This window comes from Vulpes lagopus, chromosome 2, assembly GCF_018345385.1.
Source record: "Vulpes lagopus strain Blue_001 chromosome 2, ASM1834538v1, whole genome shotgun sequence".
Taxonomy (NCBI): domain Eukaryota; kingdom Metazoa; phylum Chordata; class Mammalia; order Carnivora; family Canidae; genus Vulpes; species Vulpes lagopus.
The window spans coordinates 171,835,785-171,851,354 of NC_054825.1; the positions used below are offsets into that span (position 1 = coordinate 171,835,785).

The 15,570-nt window shown below is 41.9% G+C and overlaps 1 non-coding gene across 1 annotated transcript; it reads left to right on the plus strand.

Annotated features, from left to right (window-relative positions):
* The first annotated feature begins 3,705 nt into the window (after nt 1-3,705).
* LOC121485932 lies at nt 3,706-3,812 on the plus strand. The gene has a single exon (XR_005986433.1). It is a non-coding gene; the product is annotated as a U6 spliceosomal RNA (small nuclear RNA).
* The last annotated feature ends 11,758 nt before the right edge of the window (nt 3,813-15,570 follow it).

Consider the following 15,570-nt stretch of genomic DNA (forward strand, 5'->3'; position numbering starts at 1 on the left):
CTACATTGTCCAATTTCTTGGCATATAATTTTAAATAATATTTGTGTGTATTTCTGTGGTGTTCATGTATATTTCTCCTCTATCACTTGTGATTTTATTTATTTAAGTCCATTCTCTTTTTTTCTTGATAATTCTGGCCAGAAATTTACTAATTTTGTTGGTTTTTTTTTTCAATGGATCAGCTTCTGGTTTCACTGATATATTCTATTGTTCTTTTAGTTTCTTTCGTTTATTTTTGTTTTTAGATTTTTTAAATAGATTTTATTTATTTATTCATGAGAGACACACACCCACAGAGAGAAAGAGACATAGGCAAAGGTAGAAGCAGGCTCCATGCAGGGAGGCTGATGTGGGACTTGATCCTGGGACCTTGGAATCATGCTCTGAACTGAAGGCAGATACTCAACCACTGAACCAACCAGGAGTCCCTTTAGTTTTTAGATTTTATTTATTTATTCATGAGAGACACACACACAGAGAGAAGCAGTGACATAGGCAGAGGGAGAAGCAGGCTCAGGGGAGCCTGATGCAAGAAGCTGATGTGGGACTCAATCCCAGGACCCTGGATCAATACCGGAGTCAAAGGCAGACACTCAATCTCTGAGCCACCCAGATGTTCTTTTTCTTTTTGTTCTATGTCATTTGTTTCTGCTCTGATCTTTATGATTTCCTTTTATCTGCTGATTTTAGGTTTTGTTTTTTGTTCTCTTTTTAACACCTTCAGGTATAAGGTTAGGTTTGTTTGAGATTTTTCTTGCTTCTTGAGATAGACCTGTATTGGTATAAACTTCTGTCTTAGAACTTAGATGATGCTTTTGCTACATCCCCAAGGTTTTGGACTGTTGTATTTTCATTTTCATTTGCTTTTATGTAGTTTTAAATTTCTTCTTTGATTACCTGGTTTACTCATTTATTGTTTAGTAGCATGTTATTTAACCTGCATATATTTGTGCTCTTTCCCAATTCTTTTTGGGGCTGACTTCTAGTTTCATAGCATTGTCTTCAGAAAAGATGCATGGTATGACTTCTGTCTTTCTGAATTTGTTGAGGCTTGTTTTGTGGCCTAATATACAATCTGCACTGGAGGATGTTCTGTGTGCACTTAAAAAGAATGTGTATTCTGCTGTTTTAGATAGATGCTCTGAATGTATCTGTTAAATCCATCTGGTCAGTCCAGTGTTTCTTTGAAAGCCATTGTTTCCTTGTTGATTTTCCGTTAGAAATGACACCTTAAATTTATAATAATCTTGCTTGAATTAATACTTAGTAGTATAAAAAAACTCTCCTACTTTTTTTATTTGCCTTAGTAGTATAAAAAAACTCTCCTACTTTTTTTATTTTTAAAGATTTTATTTATTTATTCATGAGAGACACACACACACACACACACAGAGAGAGAGAGAGAGAGAGACATAGGCAGAGAGAGAAGCAGGCTCCATGCAGGGAGCCCCATGTGGGACTCTATCCCAGAATTCCAGGACCACACCCTGAGCAAAAGGCAGATGCTCAACTGCTGAGCCACCCGGGCATCCCCAACTCTTTTTCCTTTATAGTTCTTCTCCCCTCTTTTTGTTGTTATTGTCACAAATAACATCTTCATACCTGTGTGCCATCAACATAGTTGATAATTATTGCTTCATAGTTGTCTTTTAATTCATATAGGAATTAAGAAAATTTATAGACCAAAAATCTATGAACATTGACTTTTATATCTACTTATATAGTTATCTTAACTGGTATTCTCTATTTTTTCATTTGGATTGAGTTATTGTCTAGTGATATTTCATTTCAGTCTGAAAGACTCTCTCCTTTTTTTTTTTTTTTGTTGAAAACCAGAACTCCTGAATATTATAGTATGGCAATTCTGGAGATCATTTTTGTCCCCTTCCCCAGGGTCTACTTTGGCTACATATTATAGTTGTTGATATCCATTTGTTTAGTGGCTTTACTGAACTAATTTTGCAAAGTCTAAATCCTTTTTCATATGTGGTCATGGAAGTCTCTGTTCTATTGGTTTGTGGGGAACTAGTGATCAATAGAAATTTTCTTTATCTGGAACAGAAAGCAATATCCTAGTCTTTGCAGATGGGTGTGTGTGTGTGTGTGTGTGTGTGTGTGTGTGTGTGTTGTTACACACTTTGAATACTTAGGCATTTTGCAACTATGCCTTAACTTTCACTTCCTGGTTGGACAGAGCCGAAAGTAAATCAGAGGTGAATCTTAGGGCCTTCTCTAGTAACAACTCATAAAGGTAAAAGTAATTTATTGAAGCTTTAGTTTTGGTGATAAAAGTATTTCAACACCTTAAATTATTATTATTCTATTATATCCTATCATATAATGGAATATACTTTAACTCTTATAAGCAATGAGTTTGCTGTTTATTTATTGTTCTGAAGTGATATCTATCATAAATTATCATATGAGAAAAGTAAAATGCTTTATGATAAAATAATGAAAACATGCAACTATATATACTTTTGTATGTTTGCAAATACATATATGAATCTTGGAGGACATTATGGAAAGATGTTCATCATCTTGTTTTAACATTGGAACTGGGTTAGAGGATGATGTGGAGGGAGAATACTGATTTTTCCCTGTACAATTAGATAGATGAAGAAAACATTTAAAATGCCTGAAGGGAGAGGGACATGTTGGTGGCTCAGGGGTTGAGCATCTGCCTTTGGCTCAGGGCATAATCCCAGGTTCCTGGGATTGAATTCCTCATTGGGCTCCCTGTGGGGAGCCTGCTTCTTCCTCTGCCTGTCTCTGCCTCTCTCTCTGTCTCTCATGAATAAATAAATAAAATCTTCGAAAAATGCCTGAAGGTAGAAGGAAAAATACAGCAAAAAAATTTAAAAAGATATTCAAAAGTAGCAATGTATCATAGTGACTAAGCTTGTGGACTCAGAAGCTGTCTTTGTGAGTACAAATTCATGCTTTCTATTTGCTGTGTTACACTGGGCAAAGCCTTCTAATGCCTTTTCTGATCTTATTTTCTGCATTTAAAAAATATGAATAATTGTACTTCTCTCTCTCTGTATATGTATATATATATATATATATTTTTTTAAGTTTGTATGTTTGTTTATTTAAGTAATCTCTATACCCAACATGGGGCTTCAACTCACAACCCCAAGATCAAGAGTCCCATGTTCTTATAATTAAGCCAGCCAGGTGACCCAAAATGCCACTTCTTTCTAAAATAATCTTTAAATTGTAGGCCATCTCAATCAGAATACCAGCATCAATTTTTTAAATTTTTATTTATTTATGATAGTCACACACACAGAGAGAGAGAGAGAGAGGCAGAGACACAGGCAGAGGGAGAAGCAAGCTCCATGCACCGGGAGCCCGACGTGGGATTCGATCCCGGGTCTCCAGGATCGCACCCTGGGCCAAAGGCAGGCGCTAAACCGCTGCACCACCCAGGGATCCCCCAGCATCAATTTTTAAAAATAGAATTGACTAGCTTATTCTAATTCTCAGTTGGAAAACAAAATGAGCCAGAAGAGCCAGAAAAGTTTTGGAAGATAATTACATAATGGCAGGACCTACCTTATCAAGAGTAAAGTATTCCATAAGGCTTCTTCAGTATGGTGTTGGGAAAGTAACACAAACATCAGAGATGGAAAGAAGGGTTGTTTTGCAAATGGTGTGTGGACAGTTGTTATCCATCTGGTCACATCTCTTCTTCATGCAATGCTCCCTTTGGCAGCACATATACTAAGATTGGAATGATACAGAGAAGATTAGCATGGCCCCTGCACAAGGATGACATGTAAATTTGTCTCTACCTCACACCATACCCGCAAAATCAACTCTGAAGGACATTTTTTAAAAAATATTTTATTTATTTATTCATGAGAGACACACAGAGAGAGAGGCAGAGACACAGGCAGAGGGAGAAGCAGGCTCCATGCAGGGAGCCCGACGTGGGTGGGACTCGATCCAGGGACCCTAGGATTACACCCTGGGCTGAAGGCAGACGTTTAACCCCAGGCGTCCAGGAAATTTAAAAATCAGAAACTATTATAGAATTAGAAGAAAATAAAGAAGTTGAGACGCCTGGGTGGCTCAGTGGTTGAACGTTTGCCTTCTGCTCAGGGTGTGATCCTAGGGTCCCGGGATGGAATCCTGCATCGGGCTCCCGGCATGGAGCCTGCTTCTCCCTCTGCCTATGTCTCTGCCTCTCTCTCTCTCTCTGTGTGACTATCATAAAAAAAAAAAAAAAAAAGGGCCAGAGAGCCAGTCTGCGTGATACGGTTCCCTCTGTTTGGAAGACGATCGCGGAGTGGAAGAACGGGGGCTCTGAAACCTTTTGGGTGGAGTTTGGAGTCGAGGGGCCCGCGAGTTCCAGGGGACACCAGGGGAAAACAATAAACCGCAGGCGGGCCCTGGATCCCTTCGAAATAGAACATTTTAAATGTTCCAGATACCCACCAAAAGAGCAGTTTGCGGAGATTAAAGGCGTTGGTCGCGGTTGCCCGTAAGAGAAGCCCTGCACCCAGAACGGAGGCAAACCCTAGGGCTTTACTGACAAATTATATGAATCAAATCCAAAGCCCTCCTGCCTTCCCCACTCCAGCTCTTTCTGCTTTTCTTCCTTTTTAAAAAAGATTTTATTTGTTTATTCATGGGAGACACAGAGAGGCAGAGACACAGGCAGAGGGAGAAGCAGGCTCCATGCAGGGACCCTGAGGCGGGACTCGATCCGGGGGCCCTAGGATCACACCCTGGGCTGAAGGCAGGCGCCAAACCGCTGAGCCACCCAGGGATTCCCTCCCAATTTCTTTAATATCTTTTTTTTTTTTTTTTTCAGACGTACACAGTTTTTGCGAAAGGAACAGTCAGTTAAGGACGTTTAGGGATTTTTGTTTTGTTTAAAAAATATAACCCTGCTTTGACTCATTTAGTAATAGATAATAGCACTACCTTCCCAAATCCTTTAAAATAGTACTCAATGGATCTCTCATTTTTTAGGATTTATTTCATAGCCTTGGATGAGACACCTCATACAGGCTTAGGTCCCTATGCCAAATGAAATTTTATCTTTGGGTATGTTGCATTTTCTTCTTTGACCATGCATCAGTTTAGAAGTGTGTTTACTTTCCTGAGTTTTCATTTTCTCCCTTTTCTTCTGCCACACATGCCTAGCTCACAGAACAAATACTAACAGAAAAAAATAACTTGAGGTATTTGGAGAGATGCTTTCACTTATCACTAAGTGGGATTGATTTTTAGTCATTGAACATTAGGCACAGGCCTGACAAGCTGACACAGCCTCATTCAGATCCCAGATCCAGCCTTTATTAGCTGTCTAACCTTGAACCCACCAGTGAGCCTTTCTGTGGCTTTGATTCATCATGGGGAAAATGGTAGCATCCAGGGTGGCTTGCTGCCAGGTCCACACTGATGATCCAAGGAAAGTGCCTGGCCTCCTTCTCTCCTTGCTGCTCCCACCTTTGCCTTATTAATTGGAGAAATACTGCTATGAAGACATCCTGGAGGTGTGTCTGGCATTTACTCTTCTAACAGTTTACGGAGACACCCCTTCACATTTTCAGTTGCTTCCTCTGCTTTCTGCCATTCCTAACCCACCTGACTCTATCTGGTGTGATCTTAATTGTGTGTGTTTGCATGGATAAAATTATGGCTTACCTTTCTCTTCAAAGTCTGATTGCCTGCCCGCTGCCTCTGCCAGCATGTGGTTTCTCAGGACTCGCTCTCACCCCATCCCTAGAGTCTTGTACAATTGCCCCTCCTTCCCTGTCACTGCAGCTGTATTGCTTAAATATTTCATGATGGGCGTCCCTTCCTGACTTTGTTTATGTTAAACTATTTTAAGTTAATTGTTCTCTGTGTGTCTGTGCTGTGTTACAGTTCATGGAGGCAGGTGGGCCTATGTAAGAATTTGCCTTCGCTCCTAAAGGAGGGGTCACAGGTTGTTTAGCAGAGTTGGGGAGACACTGTGCTGATGTTCTTTTGAGAAGGGGGAGGCTGAACCTTCTTGGGCAAATCTTGTTTTTATTCTTTTAGGTCTGAATTTGGGGCAAATCTTGCAGAGATTGAAGCGGTAAGACTAACCTTTCAACATTCACACTGAGAAAGGCCCAGGAGATAAGTTGGGGTGGCAAAGTGGTAGACAGGTGGGCAGCAAGAAAATATAACCCAGATGGAGAAGAGAAAACACCCCTCAGAAATCAAGGCAAAATCCCAAAGTCTCTTTCCCCATGGTATCAGCAAGATGTGGATTCCCCTCCTACCTCCACAGGAGTGCAGTGCAGTGCAGGTGAAGGACAGCAGCGCTGTAGGGACGAAAATTTCTTCACTCCATTCAAATGCACACCCAGATACCTGTGTGGCACCTCCTGGCATGCTGCCCCACTGGATAAGTTCAGTGCTTGTCTAAGCACAGTATATATTTATTTCAGTTGAGACATGCAGTCTATATGGCACTTGCTGATTTGGTTTTGATCTCATGTCATGGTGATAATCGAAACAACCCTTAACAGTTTAAAATTCTTCAGCTTGCAGGTATGTGATTGTGAGATAGTATTATAGTGTATGTATTAGTCTTAGTTACTTGTGATAGTTTGGTTATCTTTTACATAAACTATTGAGAATGTTTTTATAACTATAGATAATAGAGAAACCACTAATCACTTTAAAATCCTCCCATTTTTTGGTCCACAGCTAGACTGGACCTCCCATCAGTGAGGAGCCCTGAATGTTAAAATAAAAAAGCAAGTATTCCTTTAAACCTCTCCTCTATCTTTCTCTCGCAATTTATTCTTTGATTTTTGTTCACATCATGTTAAGGGGTTATGATTGACTTGTTTAGACTCCAGGATAGAAAATGCCCCCCCCCCCAAAAAAAAAAGAAAATCCAGCTGAAGATTCTAACCATATCACAAGAGTTGCCTGATTTTGTTTTGTTTTGTTTTGTTTTGTTTTTATTGCCAGGTTTTGATTGCAGGTACCCCCTGAGGGAATAGTCCAGATTCCCTGAGTAGTTTCCAGATCCTATACACCTCTTCTGTTCCCAGGAGCAATTGTATTGGGGAGGAAGACCTGATCTTGGATATTTTTGTTTCAGTCCTTTGTGACAAGTTATAAAGATAATTTTCCACCCCTAGCTGTAAAGTGCTATTGATGGAAAATTAAAGTTCCTTCAAGGGGATTAAAATCTCTTTTGGATTACCCATTTCCAAAAGTTCTAGTTGTTAGATTTCTCTTGAACGTTCATGAAAAAGTATTTCATATTTCCCATGAAGATTCATTCTCCTTTTTTTTAAAAGATTTTATTTATTCATGAGAGACAGAGAGAGAGTGAGAGAGAAAGAGAGAAAGAGGCAGAGACAGGCAGAGGGAGAAGCAGGCTCCAAGCAGGGAGTCCGACGCGGGACTCCATCCCAGGACCCCAGGATCACGCCCTGGGCCAGAGGCAGGTGCTAAACCACTTAGCCACCAAGGGATCCCCAAGATTCATTCTCCTTAGAGAATTTTGAACTTTGTTTTCTTAAACATCCCAATTAGGTTGTTCCTTATTTATTTGAGAGAGAGAGAGAGCGCGCACAAGCAGGGGGAGGTGCAGGCAGAGGGAGAGGGAGAAGCAGGCTCCCCACTGAACAGGGAGCCTGACACTGGGCTCAGTCCCAGGACCATGGGATGATGACTTAGCTGAAGTTAAATGCTTAACTGACTGAGCCACCTAGGCATTTTTTTCCTTAAGATTTTATTTATTTGATATAGAGAGAGCACAAGTTAGCAGAGTGGCAGACAGAGGGAAAGGGAGAAGCAGGGGAGTCTGCTTAGCGAGGAGCCTAACACAGGGCTCGGTCCCAGGACCCTGAGATCATGACCTGAGCTAAAAGGTAGACGCTTAGCCAACTAAGCCATCCAGGCACCCCCCTGTTCCTGATTTCTAAATGAACATTAGAAGTAGCTTAATCATAGGGCACAGCACAGAGTGACAGTACAGGGTACCTTCAACTCCATTGTGGAAATGAGGTTCTTGCTCTGTAAAGAAGCATTCTCACCATCTCAGCTTATTTACTTGGAGGTTCAATCTCTTACAGTTTGTACTTTAATGGAATCGGGGTGAAGGGAATTGGTGGAGAGGTGGGACTCTCTTTTTAACCAGCCGGTTTTGATGCTCGGTGTTTATGTATCATTTGTTCCTGAGTATGTTCCTGTTTCTGTTCTAATTTGTTCTGTGAACTGTCAGTGTTTTAACAAGTATCTTTGAAAAAGTTTTGTAAAACTAAGTAGGTTTTTTTTGTTTTTGTTTTTGTTTTAAACTAAGTAGTTTTTATGTCAGCTCAGCACTTACTAGTGTCACCCCTGTTAAACCTGCTGCTATGTATAAATGGGGTATGTCCACACCTGAATCTCCAATGCCCCCAGTGCTACCAAGTGAAGGTACTCACCAGGGGTGTCTATCACTTTCCTCCATCCACCTTTTCTATGTCCTTGTGTTCCTAACCTGCTAGATTCCGTTTCTCTCCAGAACCATTTCTCTCTCTATTGCTTTTCAATAGAAATATAATGCAAGCTGCATATGTATTTTTAAATTTTCTAGTAGCTACTTTTGAAAAGTTAAAAAGGAACAGGTGGAATTAATTTTAACATTCGAATAACCCAGTATTTCCAAAATATAATGATTTCAACATTTAACCAATATAAAACTTGTTATTGTGTTAATTGGCATTCTTTTTTTTTAAGATTTTATTTTTATGTGATCTCCACACCCAACATGGGGCTTGAACTCACAACCCCAAGATCAAAAGTTGCATACTCCATGAACTGAGCCAGTTAGGTGCCCCTTAATTGGCATACTTATGTCTTCAAAATCCGGAGTGCGTTTTATACCTACACCGTTTCTCAATTCGGACTAGCCATGTTTCTAGTGTTCAGTAGCCACATATGATGAGTGGCTACATCATTGGATGGCAGAGCCCCAGGAAGTGATTTTATGTACATGCTCCATCTCTCTTCCTGCGTCCTTTATTCTCATGGACCTCCAAACCCCTGGAGTCTGTGACTGTTGCCTGCCTTTTCCCCCCCTTTCCGTTTGCTGTGTTCCTTTTCTGATATAAAGACTCATTTCCAGTTCCTTAACCTTCTGGACTCATTTCTTCTGTCTTACTTTCCTTTGAGGGTCACAGTTTTTTCCTCTAACCCCTATTTCAGCCTTTAACTGTAAGAGGTGACATGCTTTTTTTTGTCTTGGTTGGGCATTTATTTGCAGTTACTTACTAATGATTATTTGTCACAACAGTTGAATTAGACACTTTCCTCATTTTTTTTATGTATCTTTCTTGACAGATTTCCAAATTTATTTCATTTTTTAACAAATTCCATTTATTTATTCATGAGACACACAGAGACATAGGCAGAGGGAGAAGCAGGCTCCATGCAGGGAGCCTGATGTGGGACTCAATCCTGGGACTCCAGGATAACACCCTGGGCCAAAGGCAGGGCTTCAACCGCTGAGCCACCCAGGTGTCCCTCCAGATTAATTTTAGAGTTAAACTGGAATGCATAAATTTAGAGGTATATAGCACTGCTTATGTTTCTGCCTTGATATTTTAAATCATTTATTGATAAAATAAATGATTTTATTTATTTATTCGTGAGAGACATAGAGAGAGGCAGAGACATAGGCAGAGGGAGAAGCAGGCTCTTTGGGGGGAGCCTGATGCGGGACTTGATCCCAGGACCCTGGGATCACGACCTGAGCCAAAGGCAGATGCTCAACCACTGAGCCACCCAGGTGCCCCTTCTCCCTCAATTTTTAACATAGCATATATAGTTATATATATTTGAGGATATAAGATCTCACTCTTTAGTGTTGCTTTGCCTCATTGAATATTTTTTATAATTATTTTTATATCTTTTCTATGTATTTTAGCTTTCCGTTAAACTGATATAAAATTTTGTGTTCTTTTATATGAAAAATAAAAATTTTTAAAAATTTCTGCTCAAGTGGTTATTTTTACCTAGTGTGGGGAACCAGCTACAGAGCTTATCTGAGAACCGAATCTTGTAGTCCTGGGCACACTGGGGATACAGGAGGTCCTGAGTCGGCACACTGACTCTTGACCACATTGTTCTTCAGATACAGCTCCTTCATTGTCCTCTCCTTGAGTCAATAGCTTATTCTCTTACCTTTTGAAGTAAACATGTTTTTCTCTGCTTCCCAAAGTTAATCATTCCTATAGCCAGTCTGCTAGCTTTCTTAATAAGAACTGGCGGAGACAAAGCCTTGGCATCAGTCTGAGTCACAGTCCCCCTGCCCCCCAGATTAAAATTCTTTGAGACTCTGAGTCTTTCCTTATATCATTGCCTCTGACTATCCTGGATCCATGGCAACCTAGGGATTAGGAAGGCTCTAAAAATGGGCATATCAATGATGTTCTTTCCTGTGCTATAATGGAATGTCATCAGGGAACAGGGTGTCAGATCTCAGTGAGGGAGGGTAGAAAGTAGGTGTTCTGAATGCCAGGATCACAGGTTTTCTGGAAGGTTTACAAGGGTACACTGGTTGGGCCTGTCATGAGTGCTAGGGTCACAGGTTTCCTGGAAGGTTTACAGGGTACACTGGTTGAGTCTGTCATGACCTGACTGAGCACTTCCTCAGCCATATCTTTTATTTGTAGACATGATGCTGTCAATGTTCTTTCAGCATCTTGGAAGTTTTTACACTTGAGGAGTTTGTACAGAGAAGCCCCTACATGCAGGCTCCAAGTCCCTTCTGCTGCTGCTTTGCTCTTAAGTACCTCCCCCTGACCTGGTGTTAGATCACAGTGTGGTCCTTGCACCAGCAGCATCCCTGTTACCTGGAAACATGTGAGAAATGCAGATTCTCAGGCCCCACACAGACAGTGAATTAGGAACTTGGGGTGAGGCCCAGCAATCTGTGTTTAACAAGTCTTCCAGGTGGGTTTGTTGCACCAACTTTTGAGAAGCATTGTATCAGATGATGTTTGAGTTCATGCTAACTTAGTCACAGACACATGTCTGCTCACTGCCTGGCCTCTGCACAGGCATCTAGATCCTCTGGAATCCTCACTCCCCAGTGCCCTCTCCTGGACTTACTTTCTGTTCTTTATTTTTAAATAAAGATTTTATTTATTTATTTGAGAGAGCGAGTGAGAAGGAACACGACCTGTGGGAGGGACAGAGGAAGCAGCAGAGTCCTTACTGAGCAGGGAGCCCAACACTTAACCCACTGAGCCAGCCCCATCTCCTGGACTTTCTATTCCCTATTTGAAGTCTGCTCTCCACAGCCTCTGCATTCCCTGGCTTTTGCTTCTAGTGAGTTCTGTGGTATATATATCCATGTCTGTAATACTGTGGGAGAAGTGGCCTGGGCTGGGATTGCGATCTACTGCTACGGGCAGTAGTGGTGTTCAGAAGGGAGATGATGTGTGTGTCTCACAAAATAGACTGATACCCTGTAACTGTTTTGTTTTTACTTCATCTCCTGTTGACTTCACAATGTGAGCACATTTTGTGTAAAACATCTCTACTGGGCAACCCCGGTGGTGCAGCGGTTTAGCACCGCCTGCAGCCTAGGGTGTGATCCTGGAGACCCGGGATCGAGTCCCACATCAGGTTCCCTGCATGGTGCTTGCTTCTCCCTCTGCCTGTGTCTCTTCCTCTCTCTTTCTAGCTGTGTCTCTATGAATAAATAAATAAATAAATAATCTTAAAAAAATCTCTACTGAGTGATGCATAAGTATGTTATTTATGTGAACATATAACACGTGGATAAACTCCCCTTACCTTTCATTTATTGATCCATCACATCTCTGTGGTGTCTAGCTGATTCCTCTACCTTATTTTCTGTCACTGTACCCATCTCTACTTGAATGTATATTAAATATGTTATTATAATAATATACAAATATTATGTTTGTGTTTTTTTCTCTCACTGTGGAGCCTCCTCCCTGCTGGAGCTTCAATGTGGGACCAGTAGGTGTCCCGGCCCTTTGGGAGGCATTAACTTCTTCCTAATCTCTCCGGCTCTGCCTTGTCTGGCCAACTCTTTTGGAACAGAAGGTGTTGCCCGCCACCCTGTGGCTGCAGGTGACATAGCAGAAGTATGGGCAGGTATGAACCTGAGTTTCCACAAAAGTAGATTTAATTGCTGTCTCTTTCTAAGGATAGGATTATGCTCATTTTCCTCATCTCCCTCTTGAGGGGCTGTTTGCCTTGCTTATTTACACCCCGTATGCCTATAACTTGCTAATGTCATCCATGACATAAATCTCATAGGCGTTTGTGATTGTGCATAGGATGGGAAAGGTTCTACCCTGGACTCTGTCTTGTGTTTTTTATTCACTGTCAATCCCTGAATATACTTTCCAAAGATGTCTGTCATCTTCCTTCCCATCTAGCCATGATCTTTGTGTACACACCTCCTAAAGGACTGCCTCTCTGTAATGATTTTATGTACAAACCTCACTTCTTCCTCCCTCCTGCAGCCCCATAAGTGCCCCAACTCCTCATCTGATTATTTCTTCCCTCTCTCACATCCTACTTTCCTGTTAGTTTTCTGACCTGAAAGTCTAGATCCTTCATTTTCTGCCTTAATTTCTTTTTAAAAGATTTTATTTATTTATTTATGAGAGACACAGGGAGAAAGGCAGAGACATAGGTAGAGGGAGAAGCAGGCTCCCTGTGGGGAGCTCGATGTAGGACTTGATCCCAGGATCCTGGGATCACACCCTGAGCCAAAGGCAGATGCTCAACCACTGAGCCACTCAGGTGTCCCCATCTGCCTTAATTTCTAAGTCACAGATTACTTTCAGCCTAAAAGTTTCCCTCTCACTGCCATTTTTATTTATCATCATTCATTGGAAATTAACTTTTGATGATTTGACTCATTGGTGATTTAGACAAACCCCTGCTGCCCCTATTATGCAGTTTTGTCCTTCCCTTTTTGTGATCATTTTTATTTAAACTTCTGGAGTTTTAAATTTTATTTATTAGAGAGGGAGGGAACATGTGAAAGAGAGAAAGAGAGCCCAAGTGTGGAGAGGGGGGAAAGACAGGGGGAGAGGAAGAAGCAGGCTCCCCACTGAGCAGGGAGCCCAACATGGGGCTTGATCCCAGGACCCTGAGATCATGACCTGAGCCAAAGGCAGATGCTTAACCCTGAGATGCCCCAGAAGTTCCTTCTATAGATATGTACAGACCTTATCTTTTAAAGATATCTCTGCGTATCAGAGTAACCTCATTCTGCAGGTTTAGACCTGAAGTATTTTCACTATTGTTTCTTCCAATGATTTTATAGATTGCAGGTCAATGCCTTCTTCGACTCATCAGTAACACAGCAGTTTGCTGGCTTTTAATTTCAAGGACTAGGTCTTCAAATTTTTCTCTTTGATTTTTATCTGATGTTAATTTTAACCAGACATACTTCTAGATGGGCATAACTAGATTTATTTCTCCACTGTGTTCATAATTTAAACGGATTTTCATATCTCTGAGCCTCAGAGTGCAGATAGGAGTGTGGGAAATAAAACTCCTCAAAGCACAGAGATGACATCTCAAAGCTCTGAGATTTATTAAGCAAACTCAGGTCCAAGATAAAGGGGTTCCACACGCCAATTCCAATTGGGTTTTCCCCCCACACATCCAAGCAATTCTAAGACACCAGCCGGGTGTCCTACATTTCAATGCAATTCTGAACTCTTCCTGGAGATAACATCACGTGCCATAGGTTAAGGGCTCAGTCCTACAAGATTGCCTCCCACACTATTCAAGATGTGAATCACAAGTCCAGGTTGTCAACAGGGCCTTGACCAACTCAGTATAGATTGGAGGCTCCAAAAACCCCCTCTTCTGGTTCATTTAATTTGCTAGAAGGTTCACAGAATTCAGAGAAATATTTTACTTAACTAGATTACCAGCTTATTATAGATTATGTAGCTCAGGAACAGGTATGGGGTAGGGTCACAGAGCTTTCATACTCTGAGTGCACCACTCTCCCTGAATCTCCACCAACCTGGAAGTTCTCTGAGTTCTATGTTTTGTTTTGTTTTTAAGATTTTATTTATTTATTCATGAGAGACACACAGAGAGAGGCAGAGACACAGGCAGAGGGAGAAGCAGGCTCCATGCAGGGAGCCCGACATGGGACTTGATCCCAGGTCTCCAGGATCAGGCCCTGGGCTGAAGGCAGCGCTAAACCACTGAGCCACCCGGGCTGCCCAATTCCATGTTGTGTGTGTGTGTGTGTGTGTGTGTGTATGTATGTGTGTGTTTCTATGGAGGCTTTGTTACACAGGCATGACTGATTAAGTCATTGGCCACTGGCGATTGATTCAGCCTTCAGCCCTTTTCCCTTCCCTGAAGAAAGGGAAGTAGGTCCACCGAGTCACATCATCACCTGACCTGCCATTATATTATGTTTGACTTATAGGTAGCCTGTCAGCTTCAGTATCTTTTCACTGACTCTGTGCACACATCTACACAAAGGAATCTGGATTATCTCATGATCCCATCTCCAACTACTTTCCACCCCCTGTACTCCAATTCCTTCTCTAAGGCTTTCAGTCTCTCCATTTCATGTGTGCTCTGATTTTGGTTCTTACTGAGTTCTGTTAACAAGCACTCTCATTCGTCCATATGAAACCCTTGGTGAGCTGTATCACCAGGACTGGAATAGGGCACTGGGCTGATCCTTCCTGAACACCATCCAAAGGGAGAGGCTAGGGATGCCTGGGTGGCTCAGCGGTGAAAGAGTCTGCCTTTGGCTCAGGGCGTGATCCTGGAGTCCTGGGATCAAGTCCCACATCGGGGTCCCTGCATGGAGACTGCTTCTCCCTCTGTCTGTGTCTCTGCCTCTGTCTCTCATGAATAAATAAATAAAATCTTAAAAAAAAAAGAAAAAAACAAGGGAGAGGCTGATACTAACATGCAAATTTTGTGTTTTTTTACTTCTCCAGGTAAAGGGATATTGGACAAGATTTTGGAATGGGATATGAAGATTCAAGAGTAGTTTTTGAATATTTGCACCTTGATAGGTTTTGGAGGTGCCTTGTGGGTGGGGCTTAGGGAGGTTCTGTTATCAGGGAATTGTGGATACTGAGGAAATTAGGAAAGAAAAGATAACTCACAATTCAATTCAGGGTAAACTCCCAAAGCCCTCTTTCTGGCTACTTGATGCCCAGAAACCAGGCCCTCACCTTCTATCAAAATTGCAGGCCAGGGATCCCTGGGTGGCGCAGCGGCTTGGCGCCTGCCTTTGGCCCAGGGCGCGATCCTGGAGACCTGGGATCGAATCCCACGTCGGGCTCCCGGTGCATGGAGCCTGCTTCTCCCTCTGCCTGTGTCTCTGCCCCTCTCTCTGTCTCTCATGAATAAATAAATAAAATCTTTAAAAAAAAAATGAATGAAATCTTAAGAAATTCATGATGAACAAAACTGTCAAAATATTTTTCCTCTTTACCCTTCACCCCCCCCCCCGCAACCACAACTCTCTGAAGGTCAGCGCGCACGGACGACCCGCCTCCGTGACACCGGGAGGGGGACCGGGCGCCAGGACCACAT